We start from the raw sequence: 7,781 nt of genomic DNA, 5'->3' as shown, positions 1-7,781 counted from the left end.
TAAATAGTTAACACCTATTTCAAGGGACCGACCATTCAAGGTGAAGTGACCCATTAACACCCCTCCAGTTATAGGGGGGAAAAGGAGAGAAGGGGGAGAGAAAGGGGAGTTGTTAGTGGAATGTATCTTGTTGTAATAAGCCATAAATCCAGTGTCTCGATATAGCACGATTTTTAGTGTCTAGCAAAGTTATGAATTTATGCTCCCAGGCTCATCTGTTGAAGGTGTTATGGGCCACTTCACCTTGAATATTTCACCTTGAAATGTGTGTTTGCTAATGCTAAACAATCTGTTCCATTGTGTATTTAGCTGTGAGAGTAAATTTCCCAGACCTGAAGAAGAGCACTGTGTATGCTCAAAAGCTTGTCTCCCCCTTACAGAAGTTAGTCCAATAAAAGATATTACCTCACCCACTTTGTCACACTAAATATCCTGGGACCTACACAGCTACAACAGCACTGCATATATGTTCTATTTTGAACATTTCATACAGAACACAAAACTGATGGCAGGGCCAGCCTTAGATCAAATGGCACCTCAGGTAAGGAGCATCTTTGGCACTCCCTATTTTATATTGTTACATAAATATGGGTTTGATAGATATCTCGGGCATCTCATTAAATAGGTTCTTGAATAGTGTAAGTAGCAACTAATAAAGTCTTAAAACAAAAGAAACACTTTCACAATTACACAATAAAACAAGGTTCACACTATCACAGCTGGCGCTCATTTCACTTTAGTTCATTCTTATAATCTCACTGACTGACTGATGATGCTCCACCTCTTATATACCTGCGAGCTCATGGCTGACAGCCTCGGAGGTTTGAGGAAAATGTAGCTCTCAGAAAGTCTGAAGGTTCCATGAGATTCTACAAAGGATCAAAACATTCTAGGTTAGTGAAAAATGTATCCACATACTCGATACCTGAAACATTTTACTTCAAACATTCTATTTTCCCATTAGTCGCTAACAACAAAAACAGTACCCCCGAGTCTGGCGCCCCAGGCAGTCACCTGCCCCTAAAGCTGGCCCTGGCTACTGGTCTAATCCAGTATTTGCAAATTAGTCATATGCATATTTAAAAAGATTACACAAAAATAGAAAACTTACAGCAACACAGGTGAATTGGTACAGTTGTGCCACTGTAAGCTCTGTAGTGTAGACAGAACCATAGATCCATACAGTTTGCCAATACTGCTTTCTTAAAGAGGTGCTTAATATAACATGACAAATGTATATTTTCAGGATCTAATTTAACTAACAGAAACTGTACTTAAAGTAGGACTAAGTGTTTATTTCATTAAGCAAAACTAACTGTGTGATGAGAACTTCTGCGCTGCATCTCTTGCATTGTTACTAGAAATCATTACATCTGCTATCCTAAGCATTTGTTTAGTGATACACACTGAAATAACTTTCTTCTCATGTGGCAAATGCTCCGGTGGATCCACCAGTGTGCCATCTGAGTACACACATGGGCACATAGCTTCCTCCATGAGATGTTAGCGGAGTTGGAGGTCCTGAGCCTCACGAGTCCACAGTGAGAAGGAGCAACAGATGGGGCAGCGGGTGAAGATTGCTTTACCCAAGCAATAAAGACACCGCTGGTGTTTGTCGCTCATGGAGAAGGAGCGTGGACAAGACACACAGCTTTTAAAGCCAGCTTGCCAGGCCATAGTCCCCCTCAGCAGGTGAAATGCCCTGCATGGAGTAAATGGACAACTACTACTAAATTATTAAATGCTAACTACTAAAACTATGCTTAACTGTATAAAAACTATATACAATAATGCTAAGAAGGCTACTAGTACAGAGATAGGAAGAGGGCTCCAAGTCTGGCCATGTGGCAGTAAGAGGGAACTGGAGAAGCTTCAACCTGCGCAGTCTCAGAAGAGGTTAGATGCACCACGTGGCCGATGCACAACATGCACGTGGGTCAATGAAAACTGCTACGAACAGTTTGGATCCGGCGCATGGCGCACATGCACACTCACGTTTGGAATCCACAGAGGGACCAGACTCCAAGAAGAATCCATAGTTAGACACCTAAATATAAGTGGCCTGATTTTCAGAAGTGCTGTGCTCCCTCAAATCCCATTGAAATCAATAGGTATTGCTCTGAACCTTGAAAATGAGGCCAATGTATTAAAACATCAAGAATCATTTTATTTTAGTGGATTGTCTGCAAGCTAAACTGTTCTAGGCAAAATATTAAGAATGTAAAAGCAGGGATATAAGTTACAGTACATTGTTCAGCAAAAAAAGCTACATGAACCAATTCTACAAGAAAGAAGAGTGATTTCAGAATTAGAAACCACCTATACACAAAAACGCTACCACCACCAGCATGAAATGCAACATGGGGTTAAAAAGTCAGTTTACAAATTACCTTCCACTTCAAATTTTGTATTTACTAACGAGCTGTCACTGCATACCAGGACGTAAAGAACAAAGAGGAAGACAGTCTCTGTCCAATGATTTTAGAATAAAAAATGGACAGACCCCCAAAACAGAAATATCACACAAATGAGGGGCAGATTCTCATACTGGTACAACGCCGCTAATGGTCTTAACAGAACTTGTGTTCTAATCACAGTGAGGAACACTACAGGTCATCTCTTTTCAGTCTTCAATAGCAACTGCAAAATTATCCTGCACTCCCTATTACTCCACATAAGATAACTCAAGTGGGTTTAATATACTGTATAGATAGATATCTTACATATATGGTCTCTGAATAATACAATAGAACCCACAAAAGCTTATGCACAAATAAATTTGTTAGTCTTTAAGGTGCCACAGGACTCTCGCTGTTTTGCTGAAAACAGACTAATATGGCTACCCCTCTGGAACAAGAGAATATAATTCACTTTTACAGAGCATCCCTAATACACAGATTTATAAAAGTTTCATCAAGACAGCAAAGCACCTATTAAATCAAAAAGGAAAAACTTCAAGATACAGTTGAAGAGACCAGATTTAATTCTGGCTTGAAGATGAGTGCTGTCTCTCCAGGTTGAGTTCACAGGGTTGATCATATATTTCACTGATGTGAGTTACTGTCCCCCAGAAATGTGATTTTACTTCAAAAAGTAGCTGTATCTTCACATCCAGGTAGCCTGTCTCTGCCGCTCCCACTAGCTCCTTTCATCTTCTCCAGTACTCCCAACTCTCATTACCTTCTGTTCTTGCTTCCTCCCCTCCCGCTTGTCTCTCTAGCTGTTGCTCCAGCTTCACACCCATGCTATGCATCCATGCCATAGGTATTCCCTTCCCTCACTCTTATTAGCCACCTGACTCATCCAGCAACCTCCTTTGTCTGCAGGACTGGTTCAAACAAATCTGGGGCCTCTAGCAAAGTCATTCAATTGGGTCCCCAACTAAAAGGCACAATATCCAGCATATGACCTGATCAAAATTCCTGCGCCATACTAGACATGGAGGCAGGGGTTCGTCAGTCCCAGAGGAAGCAGGGAATAGGTACTGTATCCAGAACTGACGTGTACATTTGTGGAGAGAGTTAAAAACATAGTAGATGGAGTTTTCCTGTTAAATAGGAAGAAAGTGGGGGAACCTGGGATGTGCCCAAACTCTAATACAGGAGAAAGCATCCTGCTTCTACAGGCATAAGCAGTAGTTATAATCCCCACAGAATACGCAGCAATAAGCAGTTTGTATTCCAATCCACACCATCTAGCACTGGGATATCACACAAGCAGTGGTGCCCTCTCACTATACCCTCATCCCTTGATACCCCCTGTCGTTGTAGACTTGGCAGCACTGCCTGAATTAGCCCTGCTCATCTGCTTTCCTCCCACATACCACTGCTCTCTCCTACCCAAGAGCCTTTGGGGAAAAGATTGAATTGTGAAAGGTTTAACTCTTTGATTCTAGATATGCCCCTTAGCATTAGGAAACAACTCTCTACGATGAAGAGATAAGAAACAAGTTTGTGTTTAAACTTCAGTAACATACTTCAGGGGTTGCTATTGTAACAAATGATAGCCAAAGAAAAGCACAGCAGAATTGAAATATAAAATTGAGATGGTCAAATGTCAACTGTTAGTTAAATATTGTTGTTCTTCTCCTCTTTAGTCCTCGACAAGCCAGACACCTCCTTTATCAGAAGCAGGAAGACAAAGACAGAATATACTCCTGTGGGAACAGTCCTGAAATAGTAGGAGGATGGATCAGAGCTAGCCATCCTTTCACTTCTAATGTCTAAGATTCTGTGTTACTTACTGGAGAGCACTTTATAAAGAGCCCTATGAAATGTACTCCCTTTACAACAATATATACTGCTTGGCGCACCTTACCCAGGCTTGATGCATAAACTGTATACATCTCATTGACATATAAAGACATTGTCATACTGTCTGAAGTGGCTCACAACTGTGAGTGCCTACTCACGGCAGACTGTCAGAAAACAAGGACAGACACCCCAACCTGGTGGTATATTCTATAATTAGATTTCACCATGCCAGTAACAAAGAAGCCTTGTTCACTATGCCAGTCTTACCATGGAGTCTCAGACTGTCCCCTTAGATTCTCCAGTCTATCTTGTTGCTTATACCAAAAAATCACATCACGTTTCTCCCAGCCCCAAGAGATGAGGCACTTACCCCAGATCTTATACCAAAGACAATGCTGGCTGCCAATTCTACAGTAAACTCATTAAAGATTTGTTAGCTAGCAAAAAAGAATGAGAGTTATTGAGAGGTTCAAGCAGGCAAAATATACGTACAGATGAATCAGTTTGTAATTACAAATGGTGACAGTGATGCTGCCAGTTCCCAAAAAGTCTTTCAGGGTACCCACATTGTCTCTGGGGATTTTCACTTTGCATCTGGCACATTTCCCTGTAAGAATCCAAACACTTCAGCGATGAAGGATCTTTCTTTGAATCCAATCTTATATCTTCTCCTCACAGAGACAAGCTGACAGTCTCTCTACCCACATGTGCTTTTCCTTTGATGACATTGAGTCCATCCCACACAATGGTCATTCTGATAAAATCCTTCATTAGCATTCCACAAGGCTTCTTCAATGTCTTATAGGTTATTTAGTTACAGGAGTATTTACAATGTAAATGTTTGCTACTACATTATGACAGGACACAGATAAGTAAAATCAATGCATGTAACATCCCATTAGTTTTATGAAGTTTAAACACCCAAACATTTAACAATTGCTTTGATCTAACACACAGTTAAATTGGCCTAAATACATTCGGACATGACCTGGTCTGCCAGCATCACAGACATTTTAAATGAAGTAGCAAATTGGGTGAAGCCCAAGATAATATGTATAACATGCTCTATTTTTATTTTACAGGCATCTCATTAAAGTTTAAAATGTACCTTTTGTTTCTGCCACAACACACTGCATGCCTGGAACTTTAAAAAAAAAACAACCCAAAACATTTTGCTTTGTAGTCATTTTGTGATTAATTACTGGCTTAGTTTATGGATCATAAACAGGTGCAGGAAGTTACTTTGGAAATAATGCCCATTTTTGCAGATGACAAATGTTCAGTTACTGAATAAATATCTAACATATTTGTAAACCAAATATAAGAGTTCCCTCTTAACTGTTCTGATTTTATCAGGTTAAAAAAACAAAAACAAAAATCCATCAAAGACATGTACAAGCAGCTTTTTTCAGTGGTGAAATTGTGTCAGGGCTGAGACTAGCTGATTCCAGATGAATTCTCAGTCTGAAGGGGGTTCCTCTAGTTTCAGCAGCTGAATGCAAGTATGGGTCTGCAATTTATAGATGAATAGGGAGATAGAAAAGAAAACCTTTGTCTTTTCTCTTTTTTTTGACCAAGTAGTAGCATTCATTTTAAATTGTAAAAGGATTCAGAATTCTTAAAATAAGTTTGTGTATACATTCACCACACACTTTGCTGAGAAGTGCTACATTTCAGATTTGAATTGCAAGACTTCACTTAAAAAAAAAAAAAAAATTATCCTGCCTATTCACATTTAAGTGGTGAGCTGAAAAGAAATGTTCATGTTGTGTAAAATTCAGATAATGGATTTTAGCATTCATGCAGTCTGGTGCTGGGGTTATACCTATCATTGGAGCCATTTTAAGACTGTAATCAGACTAACAAGGTTAAATCTGATCTTTTTTTAAAATGTGTTATTATTTATTTGCATTATGATAGCACCTACAAATCCCAACTGAGATTAGTGACCCATTATACAAACACATAGTAACAGGCAGTCCATGCCCTGAAGAGTTTACGATCTAAACACAGAAGGCAGGAGAAAGGAAGTATTACTTGCCTCGTTTTACAGATAGGGAACTAAGGGGGGAAAAAGATTAAGTGAATTGCCAAAGGTCACAAAAAATAGCTGCAGCACTGGAGATTGAACTCAGTATTCCTGAGTCCCAATCCAGTGCCTTAATCAATCACAAAATTTTACAAAAACCTTTGGGAAACCACATATTTTGATAAAAACATAAGGATTACCCTCAAGTAATCTCCAGTGGATTTCCATAGTGATTGTGGCACAGATAAACATCTGAACTTTTGGGAGCTCACAGAAGCATTGCCTTTGGAAGTTCATCCATCAGTATTAAATATTACATATTTAAAAAAGGACTATTATTATTATGTAAGAATTTTTGCTGCATTTGGAAGGAGAAAGGTTAAACGGTCTGCCATGAATCTCACCTGCAGAGACTGGAGTGAAGTAACAAAGCATGTCATATCTGATTTGTCGTCCAGAGAACTAAATGTAGCTAGGTAAGGAAAATCTGTCTCTCCACCCTGACTCAGAGGAAGACATCAGGTAACATATATCTGATTCTCCCCAAGAGCCAGAAAAAATCCACAGACCTGAAAAGACAGCAACTCATATCCAAGAGACATCCCAAATTCTGATAAAAGAGAACTGAAGTGTTCCTTTTACTGCTGACCTAGAGGGTACTGAATTGTTGGTGTTTTCCTTGCTCTAGGAGACTGAGCTGATTTCATTTCCCTGGATCTGAGAAACATTTTGAGGTCTTAGAGAATGGAATCTGAACTACTTAACTACCCTGAAAAACAAAGCCTTTTTTTTCCCTTTTTTTAAAGTTACAGCTTTTTTGTCATCTACTCATACTAATTTGACTCATTTTATTTGGGGATGTAGAATTGTCTCAGTCCTGATGTAATGAGGCCATTACAGACTATTCAACTTAGACCAGAATAGCACCGGTTTGTGAAGGCAGATGCTCTTTCCACAATGCTCTGCCAATGCAGTCCTCAGTCCTGACTTACAAGTCTCCTTTTCTAGTTTTAATAAAACGTTGCCTGAGCAGACATGCCTCGTCATGAAGAAAATGTGTTACTGGTACTTGCAACAGCCCTTCCCTAGGGACTGCATGTTGATGCAATGAGAAGTTTTTATGTTCCAATGAGAGCTCTAGCAGCAGGAGATTGGAGTCATAGTAGAGCCACCCAAGCCAGACAGGTCAAAAGGTAGAAATCAGACAAAAAGCAGTCCACATATCCTTCAGGTTGAGTGATAGGCCAACAACCTATCCTCATAAAAAAGTTATAGAGCCACAACAAGGTAGCCATTCCAGCAAGCAGCATGACAGACAGGAATGGCAGAGCCTTGTTCCTTCCTTAGGTGATACCACAGACAGTAAGTAAAGGATTCAGAATCACAATTGTACCAGAGGAGCTACTAACTAGTCTTGTTCCTTCAAGAGCATTAACTCAAAACTTTTCAGGGAGCAAAAACATACCTAAAGAAAATATGTACGTACTTACGAAGGCAAG

The sequence above is a fragment of the Emydura macquarii genome, unplaced genomic scaffold (assembly GCF_026122565.2).
Source record: "Emydura macquarii macquarii isolate MOO-44397 ecotype Brisbane River unplaced genomic scaffold, CSIRO-AGI_Emac_v2 contig_1897, whole genome shotgun sequence".
Classification (NCBI taxonomy): Eukaryota; Metazoa; Chordata; order Testudines; family Chelidae; genus Emydura; species Emydura macquarii.
Note: the sequence above shows the minus strand (reverse complement) of the source record.